The sequence below is a fragment of the Colobus angolensis genome, unplaced genomic scaffold (genome assembly GCF_000951035.1).
Source record: "Colobus angolensis palliatus isolate OR3802 unplaced genomic scaffold, Cang.pa_1.0 Scaffold173, whole genome shotgun sequence".
NCBI classification, from domain to species: domain Eukaryota; kingdom Metazoa; phylum Chordata; class Mammalia; order Primates; family Cercopithecidae; genus Colobus; species Colobus angolensis.
The window spans coordinates 1,776,755-1,782,669 of NW_012114855.1; the positions used below are offsets into that span (position 1 = coordinate 1,776,755).

General features: G+C 44.0%; 1 protein-coding gene and 1 long non-coding RNA gene across 2 annotated transcripts in view; one reads left to right on the forward strand and one right to left on the reverse strand.

Annotated features, from left to right (window-relative positions):
* LARGE (like-glycosyltransferase) overlaps positions 1–5,915 on the forward strand; it is a 375,239-nt gene that overhangs the window by 183,204 nt on the left and 186,120 nt on the right. The gene's annotated exons all lie outside the window — the stretch shown is intronic.
* The window catches only part of LOC105509279, a 25,604-nt gene continuing 20,416 nt past the window's right edge, over positions 728–5,915 (reverse strand). The window contains exons 6-7 of the long non-coding RNA XR_001001411.1: positions 4,142–4,184; positions 728–940 (exon numbers count right to left, since the gene is read on the reverse strand). This is a non-coding gene — a long non-coding RNA (uncharacterized LOC105509279). The remainder of the gene's footprint in view (positions 941–4,141; positions 4,185–5,915) is intronic.

Here is a 5,915-nt window from a genome sequence, read left to right on the forward strand (position 1 = left end):
TGAACCCTGGAGGCAAATGTTCCAGTGAGCCAAGATCATGCCACTGCACTCCAGCCTGGGCAACAGAGCAAGACTCTGTCTCAAAAAAAAAAAAAGACTAGTGGTATGTTTATATACTGAAGTACTATAGAGTGATGAAAATGAAAGTACTCTCAGTATTGAGCAAAAGAAGACATACACAAAATAATACATACTCTGGGGTTCCAATTATACCAAGTTCAAAAACGGGCAAAAATTAATGTAGGCTCTTACCAACCCAGATGGCGGTTAACTCTGGTAGGGAGGGTAGAACAGAGACTGGGGCAGGGCCCGAGGAAGACTTTAGGATGCAGCTAATAATTTAATTTTAATTTTAACCTATGTGATGATTATATAGCTGGGCTCACTTTATGATAATTCACCGAGTATTTCACTCAGGACTTGTTCATTTTTCTGAATATGTTATTTTAGTTTTCAAAAAACTATGCAAATCTTGGTGGTAGCAGAGTTTGAAGTGATTTTGTAGGTTTTGCATTATTTTTAGATGAGAGGAATTTTATTAACCTTTGGGATTTATGAATCTATGTCATTGTTCAACTTTGAAGTTCGAATGCTTTTTAAGAATGAAACTTTTTTTTAGGGATCATTGTTTAACACTTGTATGCTATGACATTGGCTTTTTTCCTTTCTGATATACCTTACCATTTGGACAGATATTTACCCTATGAGAGTGGATCACAGCACTGACTTCAAGATCTGAAATTTACTCATGAAATCCCTAATCTGTGTGAGTGTTTTCATCAGTTGGAAACAAGACCAGTATTCTTACCAGCTCTTGCAATGACATGGCTCTAATTAATATTAAAACAATATTACTGCTTGATATTGACCCCAAGCCACATTAGATAATGTTCTTCTTTGTGTTATTCAACAAACATGCATTTTCATAAAATCCTGATTCCTGGAAATGGAAAAAAAAACCCTTTTATTATTGTATTGTGGAAGATATAGAAACACAATAAGGAAATGTACTATTTATAACGATAATGGAAACTGTAGCAATCGTTTCTATTTATCGCATGTTAAACCAAGATTGGCTGCATCTGGCTTGCACTTGTGTTGGGTTTGGCCCGCCTACTGCTTTTACCATTTCTGAATTTGTTGCTAATGGTTAAACATTGAGAGATTGCACATACAAAGCCATGATTTTTGGCTTTCCTTAAAAAAAAAAAAAGATCTGCAAAACCAGACCCTCATTTCGTCATAGTAGCTACTAGCTGGAGCTGAGTACTGGCTATCCATGTGCACAGAGTTCGGATGATCCCTTTTGTCACGGTCTCCATCCTTCCCTGTTGATCCCTGTGTCATCCCTGCACTGTTGTTTACATAGAACAGAATTGAGAGGGAAGAGCTTCTGGTATCTGCGTATGGCAGTGGTTGACCCTGTCTGGCTCACTTAGACTTTTGAGTTTCCACCTTTTGGCCTGGTGCTGGGCTAGGAATTTTACACATATTACCTCATTTATTCCCCCAAACAACTTCATCCTCGTCCCATTTTATAGATGAGGAAACTGAGGCTCAGGGACATTGTACCGTTTGAGCAAGACCACCAAGATAGCAAGCAAGGGAGCCTGTCCTTGTCTTAAAAGGTCCTTTACTCTGTAGTCACCCAAGAACTTGCAGGTATAGAAACAACTGGTAGATAACATTTCAAAGTCAATAAGCTCAAGCTTTAGACAAGGACAAGACAAACCCCGAGACATGTGAAAATGGGGTATCTTGGACAAGAGAGAAGACACACCATCTTCTGTGGCTAGCAGGATTCTTGTAAGTCAGTATAACGAAAAAATTCAGTTAATTCTTTAATGCAGTTTGCATTTTGTTTCTGTCATAGACTCATACAATTAAGAGAAGGAATGGACATTAGGAGTCATCTAGGCAGGCTTACAACCTAAGCAGATAAAATCTTTGAAAATTGCAGAAGGATTTTTTATAGGGCAAATGTTGATGGTTGAGGGAACATAGCCCCCAAGGACAAGTGGATGAGAGTTTGAATTTTAGTAGACACCATTTAAAACATCATTGCAGGTCAGTTTCTTCTCCATTAAAAGGAGAGCACACGACTGGGCGCTATGGCTCACACCTGTAATCCTAGCACTCTGGGAGGCCGAGGTGGGTGGATCACCTGATGTCGGGAGTTCAAGACCAGCCTGACCAACATGGAGAAACCCCGTCTCTACTGAAAATACAAAAATTAGCTGGGCGTGGTGGCACATGCCTGTAATCCCAGCTACTCTGGAGGCTGAGACAGGAGAATCACTTGAACCCGGGAGTCGGAGGTTGCGGTGAGCCGAGATCGCGCCATTGCACTCCAGCCTGGGCAACAAGAGCGAAACTCCATCTCAAAAAAAAAAGAGGAGAGCACAACCTATAGCTTACACCGCTGTTATAAAGACTAAATATCCTGTTATATCCGACAGTGATCATTTAACAAATCTTTGTTTTTCCTTTCATTCTCATGTTTTTCTAGAATCCTGGAAAGTCTCCTGGGAGGGATGCAAAACATCACCCACCTGGTCCAGAGAGACCCTTGTTTTGCAACTGAGGAACTGAAACCTAGAAAACTGTGGTATAATGAATCTCACAGCCTCAGCAGCCTTCTTTAGGCATTAGAAAGGGGCAGGGAGAGACTCCCTAACATACTGTAGCTGTGGTCATAAATGCACTGGCACTTTCTTGTGAATGCATTGGCCATGTTTGGAGAAAATTAAATTATTTCACCAAAATGACCTGTAGTGAGAACTTTAAAGAACAAAGAGGAAAGGGCCATCCTCTGATGCAGAGTTTAATCCCTTTCCTAACAGATTTGTCGGATGCGGCTGTCTAAGTCCCAGTCCTCCTTTTAAATGCTGTGTGTCCACACTGAGTCACTGAACCTCTCTTACCCCAAATTGGCTCTGCATAAATTGGGGGTGCTGTTGAGGGTTTTTGCAAAGATGAAAAGGAGTCCATGGTCCCTAGCATGGATTAGGTTTTGCTGAATGTTGATAAGTGCAACAAAGAAAAATAAAGCAGAGTGAGATGATAGTGCCAGGGCAATGGGCTTGGTGAGGTGTGGGGAAAGGGAAGTGCTGTGTTAGTAGGGTGATCTGGGCAGGCCTGTCTTACAGGTGACATTAAACAGAGCCAGGTGGCGAGGGGAAGGAAAAGTGTTTCAGGCAGGGAGAAGAGCAAGAGATGGAGAGTGCTTGGTGCTTTTGTAGGATGCCAAGGAGGAGTCTGGGTGGCTGGAGAGAAAGAGAAGAGAGGAGAAGCAACATGATTGATGAGGTCTGGAGGAGAAGCGACATGGTGGATGAGGTCAGGAAGCGTAGGCAGGGACCTATCACACAGGCCTGCAAAGTGGATCGTGGCACCTTGACCTCTGGCTTCTCATTCCTTGTTGTCTGCTCAGGAAGCTGAGTCCTTGCAATCTGGACTTGCCTCTAGCTGCTAATCAAAGTTCAGAGGAACCTGAGAGAGTATTTCCTTTTCTTGCCTATTAAGGAGGTCACCTAGATCTCTGGTTCCAGCATTTGCTAGCTGGTAAGAATCACCTGGGGCATTTGTTTAACATATAGACTCCCAGTCCACCCTGGGGCACTTAATGAACAAGACAGCCCAGAATCCTGCCCTAGATCTACTAAATGGGGTTCCTCGGGGGAGGTGCCCAGGTGTCTGTATTTTTAACAAGTGCCTCTCTTCTGGCCCGTTTGAGAAGTTTGACCTGGATAAAGTACAGCCCCTGGGTTCCTGGTCTCAGCTCCCCTCCTCCTCTCCTGGGTCCCGGGACTTGGATTTAATAATAACCAGCGTGGTAACGACATTGCTGATGGAGTGCCTACTGTTTGTCTTGTCCAGCAGCCTCACTCCCTATTTTATCTGCTCTGACTTAAATCTTAATCTCCACACCAAGTGCCTGGCCACTATGTTGTTTGTACTTCTGTTAATCATTGATTATGTTGAATTGCACTTCATTTATATAGATACTTCCTTTTTAGAACTTTCCTGTGGACTCTAATAACGTCGCCTAGAAAAGCGCCCAGCACTTACTGAGTGCTGGCAAAATCATTGTTATTATTATTTGTTTGGATTTCACACACTTCAGATAGTGAGGACTCACCTTTCCATAGTCATATCCGAATCCTTAGTCTTCGGCAAAATACCTGAAATAGAGTAGATACTCAATGAATCTTGAAGTGCCAGAAATAAAAATAATATTAGTTACTCTTTATGGAGCATTTATTGTACATCAAGCACCAAGTCCTTGACTTGTAGTAACTAGTTTCTTCCGCAGAACTGTCCTATGAGGTAGGTGCTAATATTCTTTTTTTTTTTTTTTTTTAAGACGGAGTCTTGCTCTGTCGCCCAGCCTGGAGTGCAGTGGCGCGATCTCTACTCCCTGCAAGCTCTGCCTCCCATGTTCACGCCATTCTCCTGCCTCAGCCTGCCGTGTAGCTGGGACTACAGATGCCGGCCACCGTGCCCGGCTAATTTTGGTGCTAATATTCTTATTGTGCAGATGGGGGAACAGAGGCACAGAGAAGTTTGATAATAGGTAAAGCTGAGATTGAACCCAGGCAGGCGTGTCTTCCGTGATCTCTCTAAGGTTTCTTTCATTTCTTAAATGGACATGATTCTAGATCTCCTTTTTTCTGTGTAAGTTTGCTCTCTGCTGCTTAGTTCTCCATAGAGATTCGGTAGAGTTGGTTTTCTCCCTGTGTATGAATAATGCTTCACAGATCCTAAGAAATGAACTAGATCGGAACTTCCACCCAGGCTTAGTGGGCTTGGTTGTGTTGACTTTTATCACTTTTCAAGCCATGCGTTTTCTTTGCTTCCTGGGATCATGTGCCAGTTGCCTTGGCTCCTGTGGCTGATGGATGATTGGATCCAGTCTTTCAAGGCAGATTAGGGTCAGCCTGATCCAAGCAGTAGCGAGAACCAGGCCCTTGCCTTTCCTTTCCTAGAAGCCGTACCTGTGAGTTAGCGCTTCTCAAAATGCTGCACTTAGCTCACTTGAGAGCAGTTTGGGGGCACATTGGTTCTTGGACTCTTCAGATCCCCAGTGCAGACATGAATGTAAGTCTTCTGGGTGCTCGGATTGTCAGGGCACACACAGGCACTGGTTCTGAGCCAGCACTGAAGGAGACAGGTCTGAGAGAGACAAGCTCCTCACCCACGGCTTAATTTCATGTTTTGGATAAACACTGAGAAGTGAGTGGCATGAAGGGGCGGATAAGCAAAGATCGCCGAGAGTGAGTATTTACAAAATTTTTTCATTTTGCTCTCACCAGTCTTCTTCCTAATAGCTCTTGCTGCTCTGATGGCTCTCTGACAAATAGAAAGGAGCCTGTTTTCCCTTTGGTCCACACCTCTGCTCCAGATAATCCCTGTCTTGCATTCCAGATGCTTCAGTGACAGGTAGTCATCAGAAAGAGACCCTGGGATTGTATTTTTCTTGGCTTCTTCGCTTGTTCTGTTCCCTGGGTGAAATCCCTCAGCTCCTTCAGGCTTCGAGGCAATTCCTTCCCTCTGTCCTTAGCGTGGGATAATAGAAGTTAACACTTGATGGGGCTTTGCCGTGTGTGCTTCTCTAAAGCACTTGCATTTATGTTGATGACACATCACCCAGGGAGTCACTAGCGTCACCCTCCTTTTAGAGGGAAAGGCAGGTGCAGGATGTTGAGAAACTTGCCCTAGGTCCCAACCTGGGAGTGGCAGAGCCGCTTGTGTGGCCTGGAGCCCACATTCTCACCCACCACGCACCCAGTGCATCTTGCTGCCTGTTTTCCCTCCTTCTCCTCCCTCCCTTCTGTGACAATCGTTCGGCTGTAGTTCCTCCTCTGTGTTGAGCACCGTACCAGTCAGTAGGAAACAGGGACGAATGAGGTATT